This window comes from Ictalurus furcatus, chromosome 19, assembly GCF_023375685.1.
Source record: "Ictalurus furcatus strain D&B chromosome 19, Billie_1.0, whole genome shotgun sequence".
Classification (NCBI taxonomy): domain Eukaryota; kingdom Metazoa; phylum Chordata; class Actinopteri; order Siluriformes; family Ictaluridae; genus Ictalurus; species Ictalurus furcatus.
Genome location: NC_071273.1, coordinates 452,452 through 461,669, shown reverse-complemented (window position 1 = coordinate 461,669; position 9,218 = coordinate 452,452). Strand labels below are relative to the sequence as shown.

General features: G+C 39.6%; 1 protein-coding gene across 3 annotated transcripts in view; it reads left to right on the top strand.

The window, feature by feature from the left end:
* Nucleotides 1-1,379: 1,379 nt before the first annotated feature.
* The window catches only part of LOC128623037 (NLR family CARD domain-containing protein 3-like), a 30,823-nt gene continuing 22,984 nt past the window's right edge, over nt 1,380-9,218 (top strand). Inside the window, exons 1-2 of one of the 3 annotated variants that reach the window (XM_053649891.1) lie at nt 4,349-4,455; nt 5,668-5,735. The gene's annotated coding sequence lies outside the window, so the exon portion shown is untranslated. Of the gene's footprint in view, nt 1,746-4,348; nt 4,456-5,667; nt 5,736-9,218 lie in introns of those variants that run through there. The other 2 variants (XM_053649892.1, XM_053649890.1) reach the window with 2 other exon arrangements.

Below are 9,218 nucleotides of genomic sequence, written 5' to 3'. Positions count from 1 at the left end.
TGATATTTTGTCATGCACTTCTGGAAGAAAGGGGAATTTTCTGCAGTGTGAGGGATTTACTTTCACTGGAGAGAAAAAAAGCTCATCCAGCCTTAGTAATCACTTCAAGCAGCTCATTATATGCTGCTCTCAGTTTTTAGTACACCATTCTGGTTCCTCGGAGTCAGAGAGGAATTATTACTATTATTTTTGTGTGTGTGTTTTTTTTCGGGGTTTTTTCCCTTTTGGCTTTCCATAGCAGAAGGAGGAGTCACGACGCGAGCTCCAAATTCCAGCGGAGAGCCGGACCCGGAAGACTGAGCAAGAGACAGAGCAGCGCTCGTCTCTGGCTCCTCTTCCGGATCTATAAGAGATCCCCCGGACCTGAGACGTCTAGCTGCCTCGGCAGCGGCCGGCTCAGATCTGCGAGGCTCTGAAACCCAACTCGCTTCAGCTTTCGAGAAGAGTCGCGAGTGGAGCTGCCTAATGTAGGCGTTACAATGCGCAGTCTCTTGATGCTGCCATCGCATTCTCCAACCCTAGGCACTTCACACAGAAAGTGTGCACTACTCCCCGTGATGAAACGGGAGCATGTAACACACTTCCTGAATTCTCTCACTCATTGCTTTTTTTTCTTCTCTTTTTTAAAGGGATAGAAAAGTTCTGAGATTTTGAGAAAAGATAGAAATGAAGTGTCTTTTGTTTCTTTACACAAATAACCGACATACAGTCTCACTGAATATAATAAGGCTGATGGCACAGTTCACAGGTACCATATATATATATATATCACGCGATGCGCTTAATTGCCACGACACCTGATCATGGCAGGCCTATGAACAGGCATGATTTTACACAAGCTTCAGATGCCGGTCACGCGCGAGGGGCGCTCCCATAATGTTATGCTAAACGTAACTTGGTTAGTATTAGAATGTTAATATTAGTATATTAGTATTGTAAACTTTTTTGGGTTTTTATTGAGGGAACCAGTGTGATGCAAACTTCCGGGTTCTACTACAAAATGACTTCATCCTTGCACCAGTCTATGACAGGTTCTGTAGTATTGTACCCATCACAGTACTGGGATATGCTGCTTCATCTTGAGCCCAGGTTTTTAAATCATATAAACGGAACACTTACAGTTCTCCATGTAGTCTGAGATTAAAGATTAAGAGTAACTAGTAACTAGTAACTTGCTACTTGAGTAGTCTTCTCATTGGATACTTTATTACTCTTACTGAAGTAAATATTAATGTCATTACTTTTACTGTTACTTTAGTAATTATTTTAATAAGTACTTTTGCTTGTACTTTTATTTATTCATTTATTCATTTGAGTACTTGAGTAAAAGTTTTGGCTACTCTACCTATCTCGGTTGCTAAGTCATTAATTGGGTATGGGAATTTTTTTTAAAGGTTAGTAACTTGAATATTTCACAAGTCATGTTGCTCAACTATGCGGAACAGTTTTTATATTTTCTTACTTCTCCTGCTACCTCAATCATTAGGTTGGCCTGTTTTGAGAGATGTAACTTGCTGTACAAGTTCAGGATTTTTTCTCTGTGGTTGAACAACCAGCTGCAGAATAAAGGTTAGTCACCATGGTCTCTTGCTACATCAATTAAAGTGTACCTTACTTGAAGCAAACAGGCTCCTGTACAGGAGTTCAGGACTCTACCTCTGTGATAAACACCATGGCAAATCCAGTGGCAAAACTAAAGCTGGACTACTCTTTCAAACAACTTTCACACAAGCTCATTGTTTATGGTAAGTGCACTGATATATAGTCATAAATGCTAAAGAGACAAGTAAAAAACAAACAAACATCATGCATCATGCTGCATATTTATGCATAGGAAATGTAATAAATTTTTTTTTAAAGTTTTGTTTTGAATCACATTATCATTGACATATATAATGTCATATATAATATGTATTATATATAGTGAATATATGAATATATAGAATATGTTTAATTAATACATTCTTGCATATTTGTACTTATTCTTCACTGACCCCTTATACTACAGCAGTGCCATTTATTTCCATATAATATAGGAGAAAAGACACTTTGTGTTAGTGTACTGTGGCCATTAATCTACATTGTAAATGCATAAAAATATTAATTCAAATAAAAGCAACAGCTCTGCAATTAATAAAGCTCGAGAAGCATCATGACCAAAATATAAGACAGAACAATTGTGTAAGATTATATAATGAAAACAAATACATAAATAATATAAAAAGATTTAAATTGGTCCCAGAGTAAAAAACATACTTAATACATACTTGCTATCAAGCAAAAGTACAAATAGTAGACTAGGGTTGCGACAATACAATAAACATATCTTACAATACTATACCGGCTGACGGATCACAATGCCATAATGTGTTAATTCATAATACAAATCTACAAAATGAACTAAATTTACAGAAATGTAACCTTTGTGTATTCTGAAAAAGCAGTGAGATGTGTCATTTTAGCAAAAATAGTATTAACTGCTGTATTGATGATACTACTGTTTAAAAAAATAAAGTGGCATCAGCGGTATTTTGCAGCTCTAGTATTGTGATACTACTGTAGTACTGGTGTACCATACAAGCCTACTGTAGTCTATGACAATGTCACATTGAGTATGTTGTTTGTAATAGGTCTAAAAAAAAAAAAAAAGAGCCAGATTTTAATTTTGTGTACTGTGGTATTATGCTGCTCACTTTTTGACTCATAAATCATATATACAGTACATTACAGTTTGTATTGTGCCTTGATATCTTGTACAACTTACACAATTTTATGCGGGTCAACCTTTACTGTAAATCTTTAGGAAATTTTGGTATGTCAAAGAGACATGAGGAAACAGTTCTGTTAATGTAATTGGCACATGGCCAGAGGTGGGTAGAGTAGCCACGAACGCTGCCACATTTCAAGTAGAACAGGTTCCTGCATGTTAGATAAACTCACCATTGTATGCTGTGAAGTTGCTTTGGCTTAACTGTTAACCAACTTGTGTCAGTTCAAATAGAAACTCCAGGCAGCTACATAGTTAGCTAGCTAGATAACATTAAAATAACCATGTAACATTATGCTATTATTCAATCTGTATCAGTTAGCTTAATTTAATGCTATTAAAATTCAAGTACTATCCTACATTAGCCAAAGAAATATATTGTGAAACATAAATTCAGGTTGTTGTTTCTCAAATCACCAAGCAAATCATTTAAGTGTTTTAATATCAACTACTTCAAAATCCTCCTCAGTTATGACCCAGAGAAGTGACATTTTTAGACAGAGGAAAGCAGATGGGATGTGTGTGAAATCTGTGTGAAATCAGTGAAAAATGGCATTTAACATTTAGATTGCAAGTAAATGCTGACAGGTTGTGACATCATTAACCATCCGAAAATGTGTGTATTCATGTCAAATTAAACTATTTAACACATTTTAAATACAAGTGTAATTTTTATTGTTAAATTATTGAACTGTTGACTTGTAGGGAATAATTAAAACCTTTATTTATGAGAATGTATGATCAGTAAAATATGTAGATTTTATAGCTCAAAATTGTTGACTCTTAGTAAATCAGGCCTTTTTTCAGGTGTTAAATTAGATTTTTGTGTAAAATGTCTGGTTTAAGTTCATTAACATCTAACCATATTTATGACTAACCAATTTTTGACAAATGCTTCAGAATCTTATATCACCACAGGTTTCAAAACACTAGATAAACTGTGTTGTTTTTTTCCCCTGCAATGTTAAACATGGATCCTGTAATTGTCTGTAGCAAAAGGGGTATTTACTTTTAAAATCATTCATGAGTGATGACTTGGGCTTCATAATTGAACAGGGTAATTTTTCAGGCGATGTGCAAACATGATTGTATGTTCATGGAAAAAAGAAAGTACACCCTTCTTCAACTCTAGGTTTTTATTTATAAGCTCCTAAATACTAATTGGGTGGTCCTCATCAACTTCTAAAAAACAAATTTTCAATTTCAAAATGTCAATATTTGGTTATTTTACCACACATACTTTTACAGGTTTTGCAGCTGCCAGTATTTCACAGTAAAATTGCTGTAGTATATAAAGGTTCACATGGCCATTATTTTAAAAAAAAATCTGGAAAACTAAAGTAATTTTTTTTTTCATATTGAGCATTTATACAGTTTCTTAAACATATTTTCATATGCATTTGTCATATTTTTTAAATGTTGCATTCTGTGTGACCAAGTGAATTAGAAAATCACAATACTGGTTAATTTCAGCAAAAGGATAGATCACGACATTTTAGATTTGCAAGTCAGCTCCCAACGTTCACCGGAAGAGTTGACTCAAAGAGTCGACTCATTACCAAACGACACAGTAATGAATCCTTCCGAGAGTGAGTGAGTTTTGTGGAGCTCTGAGAAAAGGTTTTAAAAAACTTTAACACCAGGCAGAAACGGTGATATTAATGTCCCACAAGGACTGTTTACTAAGGGTGAGTGATTTCTTTATTTTAAACAACTTTATATAAGAGGAATGCATTGTAAAGAAAACTCATGTAAAATATAGCTGTAGGAAATCTGTTGCGTGTGAGGTACAGGTACAACCTTACCTGTAAAACTGGTTTTTATCGGGTATGTACTATATAGACCTGTCAACTCCCTCTTTCAATTTCTAATGAATTAAACATTCAGAATGTTTGGGGAATATACAGGGTGTACCAAAAGTCCCTGTACACCAGCGTTGTCAGTGGATGTTTGTGGATGTCCACTTCTCGGTTGGACTGCAACAATTCCACTCAGTGTTGTGTGTGATGAGATTGCCATTTTTCCTGTTAAAGCATGGGTTCTCAAAATTTCTCACCGACAGGTATAATATACAGTACCCTACACTAATATTGGCACCCTTGGTAAATATGAGCAAAGAAGGCTGTGAAATTTGAGTACCATTTTTTTGTTTGTTATTTAAAATAAAATCTGCAAACTAAGTGTTACAAATATAAACTTCAGACTAAAACTTCACACAACTGTTTGTCCAATTATATGAGACTGAAAAGAACCCAATATAGACATACACACACACACACACACACACACACACACACACACCAGAATATATATTTTTAATTTAGGACTGTAGTTTAATTCATAAATACTTATGTATAATATAAACTAATATAAACTTATATATATATATATATATATATATATATATATATATATATATATATATATATATATATATATATATAATTTATTTATTTATTTATTTTTTCTTTAACACATGTGAAAAGCAGCATTAGATCATTAATCCAATGATATTTGTGTTCCATACACTTGCTGCTCTGCTTTTTGTTCTCAGGAATGGAAATATATATATATATATATATATATATATATATATATATATATATATATATATATATATATATATATTGTATGCATGTATGCAACAGTTTCAATCTATTAGAGACTTTTATTTTAACATAGTTTAATTGGTAAACTCACATAAATGCCAATGCTGTCTTCAAAACAGTTTTGGAAAGTAACATTTGATCACTGATTTAACCCTACTGTTATGTTGGAAAAAAGTTACATCCATTATCTTATTGGTCAAAATGACTTCCACAGATTAAATACACACAAAAACAGCAAAGAACAGCTTAAAACATCCATCCACCCATCTTCAACCACTTAATCTTTTTCAGGGTCGCAGGGGAACCTGGAGCCTATCCCAGGGAGCATTGGGCACAAGGCAGGGTACACCCTAGACAAGGTGCCAGTCCATCACAGGGCACACAATCACACACACATTCATACACCACGGACACTTTAGACGCACCAATCAGCCTACCACACATGTCTTTGGGAGACACACACTGGGGGAGAAACCAGAGTACCCGCAGGAAACCCGCAGCACGGGGAGAACATGCAAACTCTGCACACACAGAGCCGCGGGAATCGAACCCCGACCCTGGCAGCGTGAGGCGAATGTGCCAACCACTAAGCCACCGTGAACCCTTGTCCAAGACAAGTCATAAGAAGAAATATTTGCATATAAGTTCCCTAAATGAGGAAAGTCAAAAAATTTCAAAGAGACAAAGAGAGATTAACCAATATTTCATCTCAAATGTGTAAATGGGTCAAATTGACCCATAACATAATAGGAGGGTTAATAATAATTTAATGTTCAATTCTTTTTTTGCTGCTCTGTGTCCTCAAAAATAAAAAAATATATTCAAATATCTTTTTGCTGTTATCCTTATGTATGTGAAGAGTCTAAAGTTACTGTCATATAATGAAATGTAATATTATGAGTTACTGTTGATATGGCACAGTGATTGCCAAGAAAAAAATTAAATGGCACATCATATCAAAAAGGTTGCAGAGCCCTTGTCTATAGTTGTTGTATGGAGTGAAATCAGCAGAACCTGGAATCAGCAGAACCTGAACCTGAATTTGTTATATGGTCCAAGGGTTGTCATAGCCGGGGGTGGTGCTGGGGTTGAGCTCCCATCATAAAATGCTCCCATCATAAAATGCTCCCATGGCGTGTGTCTCATATAGTCTCTGACAACCAAGTCCAACTCCTGGCCTGCTCGAGTGGCTTAGCTTCTAAGCCCGGCGGACCTGCTTTTACAAACAGGAGAAGGGGCGAAGGCGGGTCACTGGCACCTTAAAACCAGTTGCTCACAGAAGAAGGAAAACTTCAAACCTCCGACGCCTTGCGGCTACATCCATCCTAGACATGGAAAAGGCTTCAGGAGTAAACCTCGAGGTCAAATCAGGAGCCGGAGTCCCGAAGCCGGTTCAAGGCCAAATGTAGTCTTGTCCTGGCAACTCCTGCGACGTTGTTGGTGCCAAGCTGTATCGGCTTTCGTCGTTCCCTTGGGTCCACCAGCTGCATAGAGAGGGGGGGTCTGCTGCATGGGCAACAGCTGATCCTCCATATCACCCTGCCCAGGCTTTTGTAGCTCCAATGGAGAGGACACTCCAGCGCCACCGCAAGGGGCCGACACAACACGGGAAGCGGCGGTTAAAGGTTTTAAGCTCATCCGATTGGTGAAGGAAACGGGCGCTAGGGGCCGCTACTGTCGGTGGAAGAGATCATTGTATATCACTGTACAGCTACCGCCCACCTTAAGCTGGACAGCCCCCAGCCAATAAGGTGCTGTCCCACCATGGCTTGTCTGCTTCACTTGGGTGCGTGGAGCTTAGAGAATCATATCGACAAGTAGGCCGTAAATTCTGCACCAGGCAAGCAAGGAAAAAACAAGAAGACTCCAGCTCTTCGCTTCACAAGCTGGAATGTCAGGACCATGTGTCCTGGTCTCACTGCTGATCTACAGCATATCGACGACACATGCCAACTGCCGTCATTGACAAGGAACTCTCAAGACTCAACGTCAATGTGGCCTGCCTTCAGGAAACTCGACTGGCTGACAGCGGCACTATAAGAGAAGCTAGTTACAAGTTCTTTTGGCAAGGGAAACCCGTGCACGAATCATGTCAGCATGGTGTTGGCTTTACTGTGAAGAACTCGCTTGTCCCCATCACTCAGCCACCGTCATCAGGCACAGAAAGAATCCTCTCCCTCCGTTTGTCTATAGACTCGGGCCCAGCCAACATCATTAGCACGTACGCCCCGACACTATGCTCAACTCCAGATGAAAAGGACCAGTTCTACGAGGCCTTACATGTAGTGATTTCCAGGATACCCAGTGCTGAAAGCCTTTGTCTGCTTGAGGACTTTAATGCTAGGGTGGGAGTTGATCATGAGGCCTGGCCCACCTGCCTTGGTTCTCACAAATGTGGAAAGATCAACGAGAATGGTCAGCGACTGATAGAATTGTGTTGCTTCCACGGCCTCTGCATCACAAACACCTTCTTCAAGTGTAAGGAGATTCACAAGGTGTCTTGGAGGCACCCACGCTCCCGCCATTGGTACCAGTTAGATTTAGTCATCACCAGGCATGCAGACCTTGCAAGCATTCTTCTCACCCGCAGCTATCACAGTGCAGATTGCAACACCAATCACTCCCTGGTGGCTAGCCAGGTGCATGTATCGCCAAAGAAACTGCAACATTCCAAGAAAAAAAGGTCACCCTTGCATCAACACCTGCTGTATAAACAATCCAGAAAAATCTGAGTGGTATGTCAGTAAGCTGCAGGAAGCCCTCGCTGAGAAGTCACTTGATGGTACTATTGACTCCAAATGGACACACATCCGTGAAGCTGTGTATAACTCAGCTATCAATGCTTACCGTAAGAAGGAGCAGAAAAGTGCCGACTGGTACGAAGCCCACTGGAAAGATGGGCTTCGTACCCATAGAAAGCCTGTAACTGATGCAAAGAGGAAAGATCTTCTCGCATACAAGACTGCGCCTAACCCCAGCACACTGGAAGCCCTCAGGGTTGCTAGAAAAAATGCCCAGCAGACTGTCCGCCACTGTGCAAACATCTACAGGCTGAATCTCTGCAGCAGTATACAGGCAGCTGCCGATACCGGGGATGCAAGAGCGATGTACGAAGGCATCAAGAAGGCGACTGGACCCTCCATCGTCAAGACTGCCCCACTCAAGTCCAAGACAGGAGAAGTCATCAGGGATCAGGGGAAGCAACTGCAGCACTGGGTTGAGCATTACCTCAAGTTGTACGCAACCCAGAACGTTGTTACAAAGACTGATCTGGACGTTGTGTTGGGAACAGGGATATATCACGCATGACATGCGAGATGCAAACATCGTCACGGTAAATAAAAACAAAGGGGACCCCAGCAATTGCAACAGCTATCGGGGCATCTCCCTACTGAGCGTCGTTGGAACGGTGTTTGCCAGGGTTGTCCTGACATGTCTGCAGATCCTATCCTCTTGAGTCTACCCAGAGTCTCAGTGTGGCTTCCGAGCTGGCCAGTCAACCGTAGACATGATATTCTCACTACGCCAGCTTCAGGAGAAATGTCAAGAGCAGCAGATGCCCCTCTTTATCGACTTCATTGATTTGACCAAGGCATTTGACCTGGTTAGCCAGAGCAGACTTTTCAAGCTACTGAAGAAGATCGGATGTCCACCACAACTTCTGGCAGTCATCACCCATTCCATGAGGACATGCACAGCACAGTCTGCTTCAATGGTGCAATGTCTGACGCTTTTCCAGTTAGCAGCGGAGTGAAACAAGGTTGTGTCCTTGCGCCCACACTTTTTGGTATCTTCTTCTCCATGCTCCTCCAATATGCCTTCAGAGACTGCAGTGTGGGAGT